An 18,697-nucleotide genomic window follows, 5' to 3' on the forward strand; every position below is an offset into this window, starting at 1 on the left:
GAGATTGTGGTTCTCAAACTCTCTGATCAGAAGTCCCCTTCACATTCTTAAAAATTATTGGGACCCCAGGCTTCCTTGATGGTCCAGTGGTTAAGATTCCACCTTGCAGTGCAAGGGACACGAGTTCGATCCCTGGTCCAGAAAGAGCCCACGTGCCATGAAGCAACTACACCTGTGAATCACAACTACTGAACCAACACTCTAGAGCCTGTGAGTCACAACTGCTGAAGCCCACACCTAGAGCCTGTGCTCTGCAGCGAAAGAATCCACCACAGTGAGAAGCCCACATGCCGCAGCAAAGAGTAGCCCCTGCTCACCACAACTAGGGAAACCCCAAATGCAGCAGTGAAGACCCAGAGCAGCCAAAAAATAAATAAATAAATCTTCTTTAAAAAATTATTAGAACGCCAAAGATTTTTGTTTGTTGAGCTTAGACCAATCAATAGTTACTAAATTAGAAATTTAAACTGGGAGGAAAGTTTTAAAATTGACATTGTGTCATTTAAAAGTAACAATAAAGAGCGAAATACATGTTAACATAAATAATGTATTTTTAGGAAAGTAACTATATTTTACAAAATAATAAAAAAACAGTGAAAAGAGTGAGATTATTTAACATTTTTGTAAATTTGTAACATCTGTCCAAATAGAAAAAAGTTAAATTCTTTATATTTCCTTACGTATTTGATCTGCTGCAATATGTTGTTTTGGTGGAGGTTTATGAAGAAAATTCTGCCTCACAAAGAGAGTTGGCAAAGGATAGAGTGTTTTAATGACCTATTCAGATTATTGTAGATATTCTTTTTCTGCCACTACACCTGAACTTGACAAGTAGGAGACTCTTAGAGGTTAGTCTAAAACTAGTGACTCTTCATGCTCTGTTGCTGCTGCTGCTGCTAAGTCACTTCAGTCGTGTCTGACTCTGTGAGACCCCATAGACGGCAGCCCACCAGGCTCCCCCGTCCCTGGGATTCTCCAGGCAAGAACACTGGAGTGGGTTGCCATTTCCTTCTCCAATGCATGAAAGTGAAAAGTGAAAGTGAAGTCGCTCAGTCGTGTCCGACTCTTCGAGACCCCATGGACTGCAGCCTACCAGGCTCCTCCCTCCACGGGATTTTCCAGGCAAGAGTACTGGAGTGGGGTGCCATCGCCTTCTCCATCATGCTCTGTTACTTGCTGTTTAAGTAGATTTTATAGCATTCTGTGGGGCTTCCCAGGTGGCACTAGTGGTAAAGAGCCTGCCTGCCAATGCAAGAGACATAAGATACGCAGGTTTGATCCCTGGGTTGGAAAGATCCCCTGGAGAAGGGTATGGCAACCCATCCAGTATTCTTGCCTAGAAAATCCCATGGACAGAGGAGCCTGGCAAGCTATAGTCCATAGGGTCTCAAAGAGTTGGATACAACTGAAGCAACTTAGCATGCATGCATGTAGCATCCTATACTGGTTACTTGGAAAATGCAGGTTCATTGAATTATGCAGCTCTTCCAAGTATTGACACAATTCCTTATTTCAAAGAATCACATTGTTAATATCGTCACTGGTATCAGAAGAATTTTTGATTCTTAGAAAGTTGTGAACCTCACTATGTAGGTACAGTTTTTCCCAAAATTCTACTTTTTAATTAAAAACTTGAATTTATCATTGTAACAAATGTTATCAATTGCTTACCTTGAAGTGACAGGTTCATATGGCTCATATTTGAGAAAATGTCTTCCAGATACCCAAGTCCGATCAACCATGGTTTGTCTATTCATTGTTCTATTAAGTAAAATTGGCGTTTCATTAAAAAAAAAAAAATAAGCAGCTACTATAGCCCACAACTCAATCATATAAATACTTTCACTTTTTTATATGATTGTCCAAGCCAGACTTCAGCAATACATGAACCATGAACTTCCAGATGTTCAAGCTGGTTTTACAAAAGGCAGAAGGAACCAGAGATCAAGTTGCCAACATCTGCTGGATCATGGAAAAAGCAGGAGAGTTCCAGAAAAACATCTATTTCTGCTTTATTGACTATGCCAAAGCCTTTGACTGTGTGGATCACAATAAACTGTGGACAATTCTGAAAGAGATGGGAATACCAGACCACCTGACCTTCCTCTTGAGAAACCTTTATGCAGGTCAGGAAGCAACAGTTAGAACTGGACATGGAACAACAGACTGGTTCCAAATAAGAAAAGGAGTACGTCAAGGCTGCATATTGTCACCCTGCTTATTTAACTTATATGCAGAGTACATCATGAGAAACACTGGGCTGGAAGAAGCACAAGCTGGAATCAAGGTTGCCGGGAGAAATACCAATAACCTCAGATATGCAGATGACACCACCCTTATGGCAGAAAGTGAAGAGGAACTCAAAAGCCTCTTGATGAAAGTGAAAGTGGAGAGTGAAAAAGTTGGCTTACAGCTCAACATTCAGAAAACGATGATCATGGCATCTGGTCCCATCCCTTCATGGCAAATAGATGGGGAAACAGTGGAAAGAGTATCAGACTTTATTTTCTTGAGCTCCAAAATCACTGCAGATGGTGACTGCAGCCATGAAATTAAAAGACACTTACTCCTTGGAAGGAAAGTTATGACCAAACTAGATAGCATATTCAAAAGCAGAGACATTACTTTGTCAACAAAGGTCCGTCTAGTCAAGGCTATGGTTTTTCCAGTGGTCATGTATGGATGTGAGAGTTGGACTGTGAAGAAAGCTGAGCGCCAAAGAACTGATGCTTTTGAACTGTGGGTTGGAGAAAACTCTTGGAGAGTCCCTTGGAGTCTCCTTGATGCAAGGAGATCCAACCAGTCCATCCTAAAGGAGATCAGTCCTGGGTGTTCATTGGAAGGACTGATGGTGAAGCTGAAACTCCAATACTTTGGCCACCTCATGCGAAGAGTTGACTCATCAGAAAAGACCTTGATGCTGGGAGGGATCGGGGGCAGGAGGAAAAGGGGATGACAGAGGATGAGATGGCTGGATGGCATCACCGACTCAATGGACATGAGTTTGAGTGAACTCCGGGAGTTGGTGATGGACAGGGAAGCCTGGCATGCTGCAATTCATGGGGTCGCAAAGAGTCTGACACGACTGAGCAACTGAACTGAACTGAACTGAACCGAACCTTGGTATACAAAGGTGCTTTATGGGTATTTCCAATTTTATCACACAGAATATTAAAAGAAGTATCTTGAAAAGATGAAATTTAATTAAATTCGTAATTTTAATGCCTTTTTAAGCGTGTTTTTGAGTGAAACTGATGTTTTGCTCTCTTTTACTGCAAACGCAGTTGGTTAAAAATACATTGACTGGGAAACCAATACAATATTGTAAAGTAATTGTCCTTCGATTAAAAATAAATTTTTAACAACTCAACATTCATAGACTAAGAAACAAAAAAAATACAGTGACTGGGGGACTATACTGGTGCTCCAGTGGTTAAGAACACTCCTTCCAGTGCAAGGGACGTGGATTCAATCCCTGGTTGAGGAACTAAGATCCCACATGTGAGGGGGTATCTAAGCCCAAACGCGGCAGCTCCTGAGCCCACGTGCCACGAATAGAGAAGCCCACGTGCCACATCTAAGACCCAACACAGCCAAATAAATATTAAAAAAAAGAGAGAATACACTGACTGATTGCCATTGCCCTAAGGCATCAACTGTTTTACCTGTCAGTTTTTTAGTATCAAAGCAATGTTGAGACAGTGAAAAAGGCAAATTACGTCTTAGTATCATTATGAAAATAGCTTGACTTTGCAGACTCCATTAAAGGGTCTTGAATACCCCCAAGAATTCACAGACTACCCTTTGAGAACCACTGTCAAATGGAATTCATAGTGATGTATGTCTGGTATCAGTCATTGGAATTGCCTCACTTTTTTCTTGCCCTAAATGTTAATATATTAATATTAACATCCAGGTTTAGCAGTTGATAGCAAACAAGTGTTGATGATATAGAAGAAAATTTTCTCAAACCGAATATTTCTCAATGTGGGCTCAAGAATTAGGAAGCCATGAGAGAGTCCTTGGATATAAGAAATTCTGTTTTGATCCTGAAGCCTCCGTGAGTGGTTCATAACTGGGTATGTTCTAGTTGAGGAAGGTGAGGTAGAAGTGGCCTGTGATGGCAGGTGAGGAGTTTGAAATTGTTAGAGTAGCAATCGTTGTAAGTTCCACCATGACCTCGTCACCTGGAAAGTGGGGAAATTGTCTGAGCTTTTTATTTAAAGCAAAATGATTTTTATGAGCCATATGATATTTGCCATATTTTCCATAAAGTAATGATAAAACAAATTTATGCAATGTTGATATTGGTTAAGGATGTAAATTTGGAAAGGAAAAGGCCCAGTCATTAAGAAATAAAAGCAGGTTGGAAGCATACTTAGGTAAATCACGTGCTATAACATTGAAAGAATTTGACAATACTACATTTTTAGTAATTTGGGAGATTTCTAACTGAAGACAGATAATTGATATAAAATGGAAAATGATGCTTCATTACTTGAGAGTAAAATAAATTACTTTTTTCACGATTTGATTCTCTGAGGTTTAAAAATACAGTATTACAAACAAAATTAATGACCATCTTCTCAAGGATTTGTATTGGATGATCAGATGTTATGTTTTCCAGCCCAAGGTAAATTATCCTGGTTTTCTTGTTGCTCAGATAGCTTGAGAAAAGTCTGGTAAGTAGATTGCTTTAAATCTTTCAGGTTTTACAGGTCATTAGAATATGTAGAATAGAATGCTTTTGATGGAGCATCTTCAGGTGCTACAGCAGAATGTGAACAGAGAGACAAAATACCGACTTTTGGATACCGGTGTTCTTTGTGCTATTTCCGTGTTACGTTGAAATCTGTTTTTCTAAGGGAGAAATGATCCTCACAGAATTATAGTTCTGGAAAAGATGGTCACATGGTCTGGCCATCTGCCTTTCTGCACACTCTACCAAGCTTTCTCAGACCTGTGAGAATCCATCTTCCTTGTCTTAATCTCTAAAAAGATGATTCCATACATGCTTTCCAGGAGCACTGAAATAACTGAGTTAGTTCTCTGTTGTGTGTGTGTGTGCTCAGTCATGCCCAACTCTGTGACCCCATGGACTGTAGCCTGCCAGGCTCCTCTGTCCATGGAATTTTCCAGGCAAGAATACTGGAGTGAGTTGCCACTTTCTACTCCAGGGAATCTTCTCAGTTAAATATCCTTAACGTAAGGAATATCAGCCTTATAGCTAGTTATTGTAAGTAAACTAGTTTAAGATCGACTAGGAATGATGGGTATCTGCCCTTTGAATGGGATTGTTTATCTGCCCTTTGAATGGGATTTTCTAACCAGATCTGTATTTATCCGTCAGCTGGACAACCAAAGCTCATGTGAATAATAAAAGATCTTTCTAGTTGATTATAGTTATTCCCAATTGAGTGACAAGTTTTCTTAAGTTATATGTCTTTGCCTAGAAGTGTTTGTCTTGTTGACTGTTTTTGTCTTTAAAGAATTTCAAGTGAACTCTGGTATTTTAGGAAAAAAAATCTCCCTAGAGAATTTTGCTAGAATCTTTAAAAAGTTGTAATGAAATACCTGGCTTAAATGATTATGTATTACAACACCAAATAGTTTTGTCTCCTAACAGTACTATCAGATGTATCTCTGGGAGCCTAGTCCAGGATTCTTAATTAGTAGGCGAATAAATACTGGGAAATTCATGGTCAAAAAAATAGCCTTACAAAATCCTCATTTATAATTTCCAAAACTCTATTCATAGATCCCTTTCTAAGTAAATTTCAAATTGGGCATATGAAAATGATTACAGATTCAACATTTAGTTTCTCATTGCCTCTTGGGCTGTTTTTAACTTTCTTACACACACAGTTCAGTTCAGTTCAGTCGCTTAGTCGTGTACGACTCTTTGCGACCCCATGAACCACAACACGGCAGGCCTCCCTGTCCATCACCAACTCCTGGAGTCCACCCAAACCCATATCCATTGAGTCAGTGATGCCATCCAACCATCTCCTCCTCTGTCGTCCCCTTCTCCTCCTGCCCTCAATCTTTCCCAGCATCAGGGTCTTTTCAAATGAGTCAGCGCTTCGCATCAGGTGGCCAAAGTATTGGAGTTTCAGCTTCACCATCAGTCCTTCCAGTGAACACCCAGGACTGGTCTCCTTTAGGATGGACTGGTTGGATCTCCTTGCAGTCCAAGGGATTCTCAAGAGTTTTCCAACACCACAGTTCAAAAGCACCAATTCTTCGGTGCTCAGCTTTCTTCACAGTCCAACTCTCGCATCCATACATGACCACTGGAAAAACCATAGCCTTAACTAGATGGACCTTTGTTAACAAAGTAACGTCTCTGCCTTTTAATATGCTGTCTAGATTGGTCATAACTTTCCTTCCAAGGAGTAAGGGTCTTTTAATTTCATGGCTGCAGTCACCATCTGCAGTGATTTTGGAGCCCCCAAAAATAAAGTCTGATACTCTTTCCACTGTTTCCCCATCTATTTGCCATGAAGGGATGGGACCAGATGCCATGATCTTCGTTTTGTGAATGTTGAGCTTTAAGCCAACTTTTTCACTCTCCACTTTCACTTTAATCAAGAGGCTCTTTAGTTCTTCTTCACTTTCTGCCATAAGGATGGTGTCATCTGCATATCTGAGGTTATTGATATTTCTCCCGGCAGTCTTGATTCCATCTTGTGCTTCTTCCAGCCCAGTGTTTCTCATGATGTACTCTGCATATAAGTTAAATAAGCAGGGTGACAATAAACAGCCTTTATGTACTCCTTCTCCAATTTGGAACCAGTCTGTTGTTCCATGTCTGGTTCTAACTGTTGCTTCCTGACCTTACACACTATGTCAGCATAAAGAAGTTCCACTTATAGTCATTACTGTCTAGGTGGTGTTATCTCTAGAATATCATAAACTTAAGCTCTGGTTACCGTTTCCTGCCTAACAAGGTTAAAAAATTCTTTAAACTTGACTCATTTCTTAAACATACTAATTGCTGCACAAGTTGCAATTTGATTGTTATATGTTTATAACAGTCATCTTCACCTGCTCAAGGCTCATATCTGCCTTTGCTTCCCTCTATCACAACCTTTTTGATGAAATTCTTATACCAAACTTATTTACTTAGCACCACGGGTCAGGAGTGAGTGAATTATGAAGTAGATAGCTGGATGATACAGATATATGGATGGATGAGTGGGTGAATGGATGGGTAGGTAGGTAGGTAGATTATTTCTTTGTTACACATAGTTGTGTCTTATGTATGACTGTGTGTGTTTATTTATTTCTTACATTAAATTAAATATATTTTTCCTTTCCTTCCTCCAAATTGACATGGCTTCTTTTTATTCAGCCCCCATTCTGTTTCTCCCCCATTCTGGAGTAATATCTTTTGTGTTGCTCTTTAGAGATGCCCTGAAATCCTCTGCCTTCTATGGACATTTGCCTTGATTTAAGTTCCCCTGATTGTGAATTTCCATGCAGCAAAGGCACTGTGCAATCCACTGCACCACTTAAGTGTGTAACAGAGCTTTGCACTTTTCACACTATCTCCTAGCCCAACTCATTTCACATTGTAAATGATGTCATTTTAGATCCTAAGGTCCTCCAGGACAGAAACATAAACTTTTTGCTTGTTTGTTTGTTTGGGGAGACCTTTTCGATGGCATCTAGCCAGAATACCTGGCATGTAGGAGACTTAGTTGATGTTACTCAATGTTGATGGTGATGAATTAGAAAGTAACTAAATGATTGACTCTTACTTGCTCAGTTTGTCCAGTTGAGGACAAGTGTCTCATCCTGGCAAGAAAGAGGAATTAGATGAACTGAGTGACAGGTGGAGATGGCCATGAGATCAGCATTACTATTACAAAGCATGCTTTCATTTGGTTTTGGTTTAGGTTTTTTAATGAAATGCCTTTATAGGAGTTGTAAATGTGATTCAGAATTTTGTTAAATTTTAACAGAAGAGTAGTATACAAAAGTGAACTGATGGGTTTTTGGAAGAAAGTTTCAAAGTGGCCACAACCAAAGTAATTTCTTACTTATTATAAAAAAATAAATCTGGAAGGAGAGAGCCTTATAAATTATTTTTTCACCTATCCCTCTGCCATAATCCAGATGTGTAAATCATGTAAATGTAATCCATTGAAATTACTTTCTAAATTTCTGTTTACAATCTCAAGTGAATGAGATTCAATAGCTTTAGATTACTCAGACTAAGGTTCGGTGACCAGATTTTTATTTCTTTTTTTTTTAAACTCAATCACAGCAAAGAATTCCAAGGTAGAATAGCAATAACTATTATAAATTATGTAAGGTTTTTTTCCCCTTGTATCATCTTTATTGGCTATGCAACTAATTAGCTATTTCAGCAGTATTCAGGCTAGCATCGTTTGTTGGTTAAACAAAAGAAGGAGAAATTTCAGAAACACAAAGAGACGAAATGTTTGAGATTTGTTCTTGCTCAGATGTGTACCTCAGAGTGCCTATCTCCTGTTGAAGGAAATAATTTATCGTGATCTTAGTCAAAAGCATTTCTCTCTTTGCTGTCCTCTTTTATTAATTTAGATATGTTTCTAAGATGAGAAATGATGTTACTTCTAATTATGGTTACATGTAGTTAATTTCCTTCTTTTTTTCCTAAGCTTGGTGTGAAAGGCAGTTTCCTCCAAAAGAGGAAGGTGGGGGGAGCTGGTTACTGGGAGGGGAGAATACTGATAGAGCTGATCTTCCTGTTGCCTTAGCAACAGATTTATTTATTAGGGGTTGAAATGACATGAGTTAATATACCGCATACCTGCTGATCGGCAAACTCTCCTATTTCAGCTGCAGTTGACAATTAAGTCCTGGACAGCTACAGCCAGGGGTTAATGTTCCTCATTAGGAGAACTAGGTCATTACTGGGAAATCAAGGCACTTAAGGCAGCATGGGTAAAATACAAAATTCAGCATCTAGAGGAGTGAGGCTTTTTTATGTTAATTAACCTTATTTTCCTGGGTTTAAAAAAAATCTTATATGCACATGACAGTGGATCAATTAATTGAAAAAAAAAAAAAAGGAGCTAGTTTACTTTATTCTCTGACTTGTCTTCATTTCCTTTGCAAGGATTTCATTATTTTATGGAAAATTCTTATGTCTATATGATGAGTAAAAAGGGTATTAAAATTAAGAAGGGAATCATCATGGAAATCAGCTTTACCACAAGGGAATGAGCAAATAAAAGCCTTGGAAATGAAAATAAATAAGCTTTGCTAATACCTCACCTAAGGAGCAGCATATAAGCCCATCAGAGCTGGGAGATATTTAGAGGTACTTCTTTGCTTCTTTATTAAGCAGTTACATAGTTATTTGACCTTCAGAAACTGAAACTTTGGGAAAGTGATTCCAAGTGGTTTGTAAATATTCTATTTGCAGAAAGCTGTATAGCAGTTTAACAAACAGTAACTTTCTAGTTCATAATTGGCTTTTTTTTAATACCAATAAAATTAGATACATTAGTTGAAAGTTTTTATTAAAATGTCTGAGTGGGTGTTTTTTTCACTTGATAAATTCATAAATAATGTATCAAGCCCCTTCTGAAAGCTTTGTTGTCTTATTTCCTTAAAGAGCCTTTATATTGAAAGAGGGGTATTTACAGAGTAGAAAAAGATTTATTGCCCAGAATCCTATTTTGTCTTTATTGCTGTGTTGCCTCCACTGAAATCACATTTTGTCAGTTCTTTGACTTCTGATAACTTTCTCTGTGGGATGTAGACAAAGCAAAAAAGTGCTCTTAGCATCAATATCCCCTAAAATACTCTGTCCCTTCAACATCAAAATCAAAATCACTTTGGTTCTCTTCCTCTATTCATATACTAGAAACTGTCCCTATCAACGTGAAAATAATGGATTGACTTCTAGAAACTTAGTTTAGAACTTTTGTTGACATTTTTCCCCCATCATAAAAAAAAAAAAAAAGTACAACTCTCTTTCAATTGATTATCTCTCTGTGATTCAGTGTGTATTTTCGCCTCCTCCCCCTCCAAAGTGTTTTCCTGTTATATAAGTGAAACTGGGCCCACACATACTTCTTTAGAAAATCCCATTCTAGTAAACCTCTGTTAGTAGCATGTAGATTGCCACTTATCATCTGATTTAGTATAAAATTACTGCTTTAGGTGGCACCTCTCAAGGCTCCTTCCTTCAGTCAAATATTTCTACTCTGAAATTAGACACAATCCTTACACAACTGCCTCTTTCACCTGCTCTGGCCAGTTCTTGGTTTTAACAAGAACTCTTTTAAAGGAGAAATTGTTTCCCCAACTTCCCAGCTTCAGAATTGCGACCCGAGGGCCAGAGTTCTAGAATGAGGCAGTATGGAAGAGATGGTTAGCTTTTCTCCAAAATGTCTTTATCCTATGGAGGGCATACAGTTGGACCACATTTCCTAGCTTCCGCCACAGTTTGGTGTGTCTGCGTAACTGGTCTTAGCCAGGAAACATAAGCAGAAGTGATGTGGACCACTTCCAGGCCTGGACTATAAAAATGTCCCAACATTCCACCACATTCTCTTTCTTTTTGGAAAAGCAGACATGGAAGGCACTTGTTAAGGTTGATAGTGACTCTTTTGACTTGGGTCATTGGATTGACCCCTAATGGAAAGGGCTGCCCTTTTGATCTGTCCACTTGCCTATTATTTTGACATGCCCTATTATACATTTTTTAATCCATTTTTTAATGCAATCACCCTACCTGGATGAATGCAGACAGCTGTTCCAATAATCTAGACAAATGTTGTGGTTTGACTAGAGTAATGGGAATGGATATTGTAAGAAGTAATCAGGATATATTTTAAAGATTTTGGATAAACATAGGTGCTCTTTACTGAGATAGAGGACACATGGGGAGGATAAGGTTTAAAAAGTTTCTTTAGAACATTTTAAGCCTGAGGTATCTTTCAGACGCACAAGTGGAAGTTTCAAGTTGAAAGGCAGAAATATAAGTCTTTTATTCAGAAGAGCAGTCAGGACTGAAGATAGAAATGTGGGCATTATGAGCATGGATGTTTTCAATTCCTGGGGCTTCCCTGGTGGCTCAGTTGGTAAAGAATCTGCCTGCAGTGCAGGAGACCCAGGTTTGATCGCTAGGGGAAGAAGATCCCCTGGAGAAGGAATTGGCAACCCACTCCACAATTTTTCTGGACAGAGGAGCTTGGCAGGCTACAGTCAGTCCATTGGGTCGCAAAGAGTCAGACATGACTGAGTGACTAACAAATAAAACTGTTCAATTCCTATATTTAAAATAGATTGGATTTAAAATCATATAAATTCAATTTTAAGTTTTCTGATTTTAAACATTAAATTTATCCTAATTCTGTGGGCAGCAGTTGTAACCTAGTGATAGCCTACGTCTCTCATGTCTCCTGCATTGCAGGCAGATTCTTTACCACTGAGCCACCAGAGAAGCCCCTAGGTATAGCATAGTAAAGTCCAACCTCTCTACAAGTCCTGATGTCACAATTATCTACTCTCTAACTTCAGTTTTCTTCTTTACATGATAGGGGTAACATTAAGTACATTATAGGATTGTTCTGAGGATTAAAGAAGATGATAATATGAAAGTAAACTCAGTTCCTGGTAGAGAATAAGCACTTAATAAATATTAGCTATTATTATTACTAAACAATACAAATTATTTCATTCCCTCACATAAAACTGTCACTTTTGCCCACGATCTCTTACTGGTCAAAATCAATTTTTTCTTAACTCCCTGAAAAAAGAGGAGAAAAGAAACAGCTAAATAAAGTCATCTTTTTTTGTCTTCATTTTCAGCCTACCCAAAACAAGTACATACTGTACAGAAAAAATGGAATTAAGCTACAGAGCAAACACTTGGAAGGAGCAGCATCTGCCTTGTAAATGAAGTCTATAAAAGGCTACCAAATGTCCCTTCACATTTTTATGATTGTTAGGATATTACTAAACCTGGATGGAAAAATGTTTTTTGAGGCTCTTACATCAAGCACCCACATTGTCAATATCACAAATTATTTCCGTTTTTTACAAGATGGCTGCCCCAAGCCTTCACTATAGAATAGCAGTGCTATTTGAGCAGGACTTAAATAGTTTTAAAGGTATGATTTGCTAAAAAGCACTTTCTACATTTAGATGTCACATTTTTAAACACAATTTTTCTAAAAAGACGACTTTAATGAGATTTATATATCACAAATTCCATCTGTTTTATATAATACAACTTAATGACTTTTAATCAATTTACAGAGTTCTATAACCATCACTACAATGCAATTTTAGAACATTTTTATCTCCCCAGTAAGAATCTTCATTCCTCTTTGCAGTCTATCCCTGTTTTCATCCTCACCTCAGGAAAACACTAATGTGCTTACTCTCTACAGATTTGCCTTTTCTGGACATTTCATGTAAATGGAATCATACACTATGTGGTCTTTAGCATCTGGTTTCTTTCACTTAGATCAGAGCTCCTGAGCTTTGTCCATGTTGTAGCAGATAGCAGTGGTCTGTTCCTTTCTGAAGTTGAATAATATTCCTTTGCATGAATATAACACATTACGATTATTCATTTGTCATTTGATAGATGTTTGGACTGCTTCTGATTTTTTAATGATTGTGAATAATATTCCTCTGAACATTTTCATAATGTCTTTGCCCAGACACATGTTTTCATTTTGCTTAGGTAGATACCTAGGGATGGAATTGCTGAGTTGTCTGGTAAGTTTACATTTGACTTTTTAAGAAACAAGCAAATAACTTTTAAGGATAACACTTACTAACTCTTCCTGCTTAGATTCATTCAAGATCAACATGTACACACTGTTATATTTAAAATGGATAACCAACAAGGACCTACTGTATAGCTCAGGGAACTCTGCTCAATGTTATGTGGCAGCCTAGATAGGAGGGGTGTTGGGCAAGAATGGATCCATGTACATATGTGACTGAGTCCCTTTGCTGTTCACCTGAAACCATCACAACATCACTAACCAACTCGATTCCAATATAAAATAAAAAGTTTTGAAAAATTTTTATTGAACTTCTTATAAAGCCAGTCATTGTAGTAAACCAGATAGGGTCAACTCTTGTTTTTTCACTTTCATTGGAATGAAGTGTAGGCTGGACATTTAAAATCTCCTCATTATTCATAAACCTAATGCTGGCCACTTTTTCAGGTGTCTTCAGCAAAATATCTATCATCTTAATATTATCTGAAACAGATACCAAAGGGCTATGTGATAGGTTGCTACCAGGAATCCAAAGAAGAAAGGCATAGTCCTCTGCTGTTTTTAAAAGCCCAGAGACTAGAAAGGAAGACAGGTGTGTACTGCCTGCAAAGATCACAGTGTCCCTGCCATTTTCTAAAAGAGAACACGTTGCAGTTCTAACACTTGCTTTTTCCCCCTGAATTACACTCTTATTTATGAGTGGTACATCCGTGTCTCTCACATGCAACTCTGAATTTTTGTCTTGGCTGATTCTTCATTTAACTCTCTCTAATTTTTCTGATGGCTATCATAACAAAATGCCACAAAATTGACAGCTTAAAACAACAGGAATGGGGCTTCTCTGCGGTCCAGTGGTGAAGAATTTGCTTGCCAATGCAGGAGGCATTGGTTCAAGCCCTGGTTTGGGAAGATTCCACATGCTACAGAGTAACTAAGGCCATGTGTCAGAACTACTGAGACCGCCCCCTAGAGCCCGTGCTCTGCAACAAGAGAAGCCACCGCTGTGAGAAGTCCGTGCTCTACAACTAGAGAGCAGGCACCCTGCGCCACTCGCTGCGACTAGAGAAAGCCCGTGCTCAGCAACAAAGACGTAGCACAGGCCCCAAAATACCAGGAATTTATTCTATCACATTCCTGGAGGCCGGAAGTACAAAATTGGCATCAGCAAGCTGAAATCCGATGTTAGCAGAGCTTGAGTATCGCTGGACAGTCTGAGGAAGAAACCTCCTTCCCACTTCCTTACATCTTCTAGCCTCTGAAGGCTGCCAGCAGTCTTTAGTCTCTGTTCTCTGCCTCTGGGGTCACACTGCCTTCTCCTCTTCCATCGGTATCAGATTTCTGTTTACCTCCCCCTTCCCTGGTGGCTCAGACAGTAAAGCGTCTGTCTACAATGCGGGAGACCCAGGTTCAATCCCTGGGTTGAGAAGATCCCCTGGAGAAGGAAATGGCAATCCACTCCAGTACTGTTGCCTGGAAAATCCTATGGACAGAGGAGCCTGGTAGGCTATAGTCCATGGGGTCGCAAAGAGTTGGACACGACTGACCGACTTCACTTCACTATAAGGACATAAGCGACTGCATTTAGGGGCCACTCCTATATTCCAGAATAATTTCCCATACGCAAGATCCTTGACTTAATCATATTTGCAAAGTCCTTTTTTGTCAAGTAAGAGTCCCTTGGACAGCAAGGAGATCAAACCAGTCAATCCTAAAGGAAATCAACTCTGAATATTCATTGGAAAGACTGATGCGGAAGCTGAAGCTCCAATATGGTGGCCACTAGATGTGAAGAGCTGACTCATTGGAAAAGACCCACATGCTGGGAAAGATTGAGAGCAGGAGGAGAAGGGGACAACAGAGGATGATGGGATGGTTGGATGGTAACACTGACTCAATGGACGTGAATTTGAGCAAATTCCAGGAGATACTGAAGGACAGAGAAACCTGGTGTGCTGCAGTCCATGGTGTCACAATGAGTCAGACACAATTTAGCAACTGAACAACAACAAGGTAATATTCACAAGTTCCAAGGATCAGAATGTGGAGATTTCCTGAGGGGGCCATTATTCAACCTAACGAAGGTTGCATATGCAGTCGGTATGAGGTTGTTCATTCATTCAGTAATTCTTGAGCAGTGGAATAAGCATTGAGGATGCAACTGTAAGGAAAAATTCGTATATACAGTCTTTGCCTGCTCGGGACTTAAGAGTAGCTATTAATCAAATAAAATTTGCTTTAGCATTACAACAGAGAAAAGAAAAGAAAGAACAATATGTAACTTTTTTGTGAACATTACACATTCATTTAAAATACTTTAAATAATACTGAAATGTACAAATGAGAACATTTTATTTATAAAAACTCACTGCAAATGTCTGCATACAAAAGTAATGCCATTCTTAATATTTATTTCATTCCATACTGCTGTCTACTAATTGTTGATTTTTAAAAATAATTACCCTGGTGATTTTAACATACAAACTTACCCATATATTTTTCTCTTTCCTTGCCTATTATTCCCTCTTACACATTAGACCTTTCCTTGCCTAAAAAATTGCTTTTAGTGAGAGTGCTTGTGGCAAACTCATCTGAAATTATCTTTTATTTCTCCATTGTTCTTAAGAATATCTTTTCTGAGTATGCAATTCTAGGTTGAGATTAAATCCTTTCAGCTTTACTTTGCTTTGGTTCTTGTTGTTTTAGTCATTAAGTCACGTCCAACTGTAGCCCATCTGGCTCCTCTGTCCATAGGATTTTCCAGGCAAGAAGACTGGAGTGGGTTGCCATTTCCTTCTCCAGGTGATCTTCCTGACCTAGGGATTGAACCCACGACTCCATCTCCTGCATTGTAGGTGGATTCTCTACTACTGAACCACTGGGGCTTCCCCATTTTGCTATGGAGAAATTACTTAATCAGACTTTTCTCTCTAGCTACTTTGAAGATCTTGTCTTTGGTGTGCTCCACTTTCACCTATGTGCAGGAATGGATTTCTTTAGCTTACTTGGGATTTGTTAGAATTTTTAAATCTTTGAATTGATGTGTTTCATCACTTCTGGAAAATATTCACTATTATATCTGCCTCATTCTCTCTCTTTTTGGTGTTCTTTGTCTTCTCTTGATTTTTCTGATCATCTATTTCTTAATCTTTCTTTCATCCTTTCCATGTCTTTTGATTCCATTTTATGGTTCCTGGATGTTTTCTTTAGTTTTATCTCTGAGATTACTAGTTCTCTCTTAATTTCAGTCATTTTATTTATCTTCTTCTTCTTTCAATACTCTTTGGTCATTTTTAATAATCCCCTGCTCTTCATATATTTGGGCTTCCCTTGTGGCTCAGCTGGTAAAGAATCTGCCTGCAATGCAGCAGACCTGGGTTCGGTCCCTGGGTTGGGAAGACCCCCTGGAGAAGGGAAAGGCTACCCACTCCAGTGTTCTGGTCTAGAGAATTCCATGGATTGTATATTCCATGGGGTTGCAAAGAGTTGGACACAACTGAGCAGCTTTCACTTTATATATTTAGTCCCTTTTTAAAAAACACTTCAAACATACAACTTTTATATTCCGTATTTGATAATTCCAATATCTGAAACTTTTGTGGGTCTGCTGTCTTTTTTTCTTTTTATGATTTCTTGTTTCCCATATGTTTTTGATTTTTGACCATGAAGTCACATTTTTTGGAACTTCACTAAAGGCAATTCTTTGAGGATTGCCCAAGTTGTATCTGGATTTCTCCAGAAGGGATGTGTGTTTGCCTGTGTCGAGTGCTTAAGGAAATTACCAGCCCAGTGCTACTTCAGACTAAATTCTCAGTGAAGGCTTTTTGGTTTTTAGATAATTCAAGCAGCTTGATGTCAGGTTTCAGACTTCTTTGAAGGCTGATGTGAAATTAGGAAATTATAAGGGAGAGCTTACTACTCTGTAACAATAGCATGCATCTTCACAATATTTATTCCATGGATTCCTTCCCTTTCCATCTTATTTCTATACCATACCCCTGGTTCAGTCCCTATGCACATAAACCTAAACTAGCATAATAACCTTCTTACTTTCTCTTCTCTGACCTTAGCACCCTGCAGTTCAAACCTAGGGTAAATATCCCAACCTTCTTCTGGTAATTTTGCTCAGAGTCCTTCTGTGGTTTTCACTTCCCACATCAGTGATCTCAATATTGGCTGTCTATTAAAGTGAGGGTTTTTTTTTTTAATTAAGAATGCCTGTCCCCCTCATACCAATTAAACCTGAATTTCTAAAAGTGGGGCCCTTGCATCAAAAAACTTTTTTAAGTGCCGTAGTCAACTCTGATGTACAGCCAAATTAAGAAGTACTAGTATGCAGAAAGCAATGGCACCCCACTCCAGTACTCTTGCCTGGAAAATCCCATGGACGCAGGAGCCTGGTGGGCTGCAGTCCATGGGGTTGCTAAGAGTCGGACACGACTGAGGGACTTCACTTTCACTTTTCACTTTCACGCATTGGAGAAGGCAATGGCAACCCACTCCAGTGTTCATGCCTGGAGAATCCCCCGGAAAGAGGAGCCTAGTGGGCTGCCGTCTATGGGGTCGCACAGAGTTGGACACAACTGAAGCAACTTAGGAGCAGCAGCAGTATGCAGAAAAAATAATAATAATAAGGAATTGCCTTAATCCCAGCAATAAAGACCTCGTAGGAAGTGGTGCTCAATCTTGCCTGCACATAAGAAAATACTCAAATGCAAGCCCCACTCTGAGGGATTCTTAATCAGTTGGTCTGAGATGATGCCCAGGTATTTGTGTTTTCAGTAGTTCCCTAAGATTTGCAACATGCCAAATTGAGATCCACCACTCTGGGATGACAAATCACAGGCTTATAGTTACCAGGCTAGTATCATTAATGAATGAAAAAGGCTAGATAGGAACAGTGAAAACTGAGAACATCACCCCTCCAGAGGGAGCATGCAGCCCTCAGCTCTGACTGATTGCAAAACATGGCCATCACTTTGCAAGCCTACTCTACATACAGCCCCTTTTGACTTCTTCAGTCAAATATTAAAGAGTACTTGAAAAATAAACAAATATACATATCTCTGTTTATGTGTGTATGTGTAGACACACCCCGTCATCCAGGATTCAGGGAGTATGTTCATTCACCTTGCTCCTGTGATGAGTGTTTTCTCTCATGTTCTATTCCTTTTCTTCAATACTGTCCTTTCTCCTCCAAGTCTGTCTACATCATCACCATCCTCTAAGGGCCAATTCATGTTTTATCTGACCTGACAATAGACAACTGATAACTGGAGGAGATGGGTATTTTGAGAGGGGCATGTTCCTTCTTTCTTACATAAATTACTCTACCTGCGATTCTGTTTATCTTGCATAAACCTCTTTGGAACTTAAAACTTAAAATGTTTATATGGTTAAATATTTGGTATTTTAGCTTTATGATTACCACCAGATAGTTCTGTAAAGGCATATTTATTACATTAAGAAATCCATCATAAAAAGTCAAGCATTCTCTGTATAATACAGTAGATAGATATTAGAAACTAACAGTTGTTAGCAAATAGATTACTTAGGTAGGTAAGGATTAAAAGTCACTAGACGGAGAAGGAAATGGCAACCCACTCCAGTGTTCTTGCCTGGAGAATCCCGGGGACAGAGGAGCCTAGTGGGCTGCCGTCTATGGGGTCGCACAGAGCCGGACAGGACTGAAGCGACTTAGCAGCAGCAGCAGCAGACTGAATAAGAGGTAATTTTAATAGGTGAAGTGAATAAGAGGTAAGGAAAAATAAAGCAGCATATCTCAAAGTCTGACTTAGGCTAGGGAAAATGAGTCAATAGGACTTAAGTAAAATAACAGCAAAAACAAGCTCCATTCATGCCTTAACCTAGAATGTTTACATGCAAGATATTTATTTTAAAATATATTACATACAAGCCGCTGCTGCTGCTGCTAAAGCACTTCAGTCGTGTCCGAC

At 39.0% G+C, this 18,697-nt stretch overlaps 1 protein-coding gene across 22 annotated transcripts in view; it reads left to right on the forward strand.

Moving 5' to 3' along the window:
• Positions 1-18,697, forward strand: part of GTDC1 (glycosyltransferase like domain containing 1) — a 494,398-nt gene that overhangs the window by 356,032 nt on the left and 119,669 nt on the right. The gene's annotated exons all lie outside the window — the stretch shown is intronic.

This window comes from Bos indicus, chromosome 2 (genome assembly GCF_029378745.1).
Source record: "Bos indicus isolate NIAB-ARS_2022 breed Sahiwal x Tharparkar chromosome 2, NIAB-ARS_B.indTharparkar_mat_pri_1.0, whole genome shotgun sequence".
In the NCBI taxonomy this organism is placed as follows: domain Eukaryota; kingdom Metazoa; phylum Chordata; class Mammalia; order Artiodactyla; family Bovidae; genus Bos; species Bos indicus.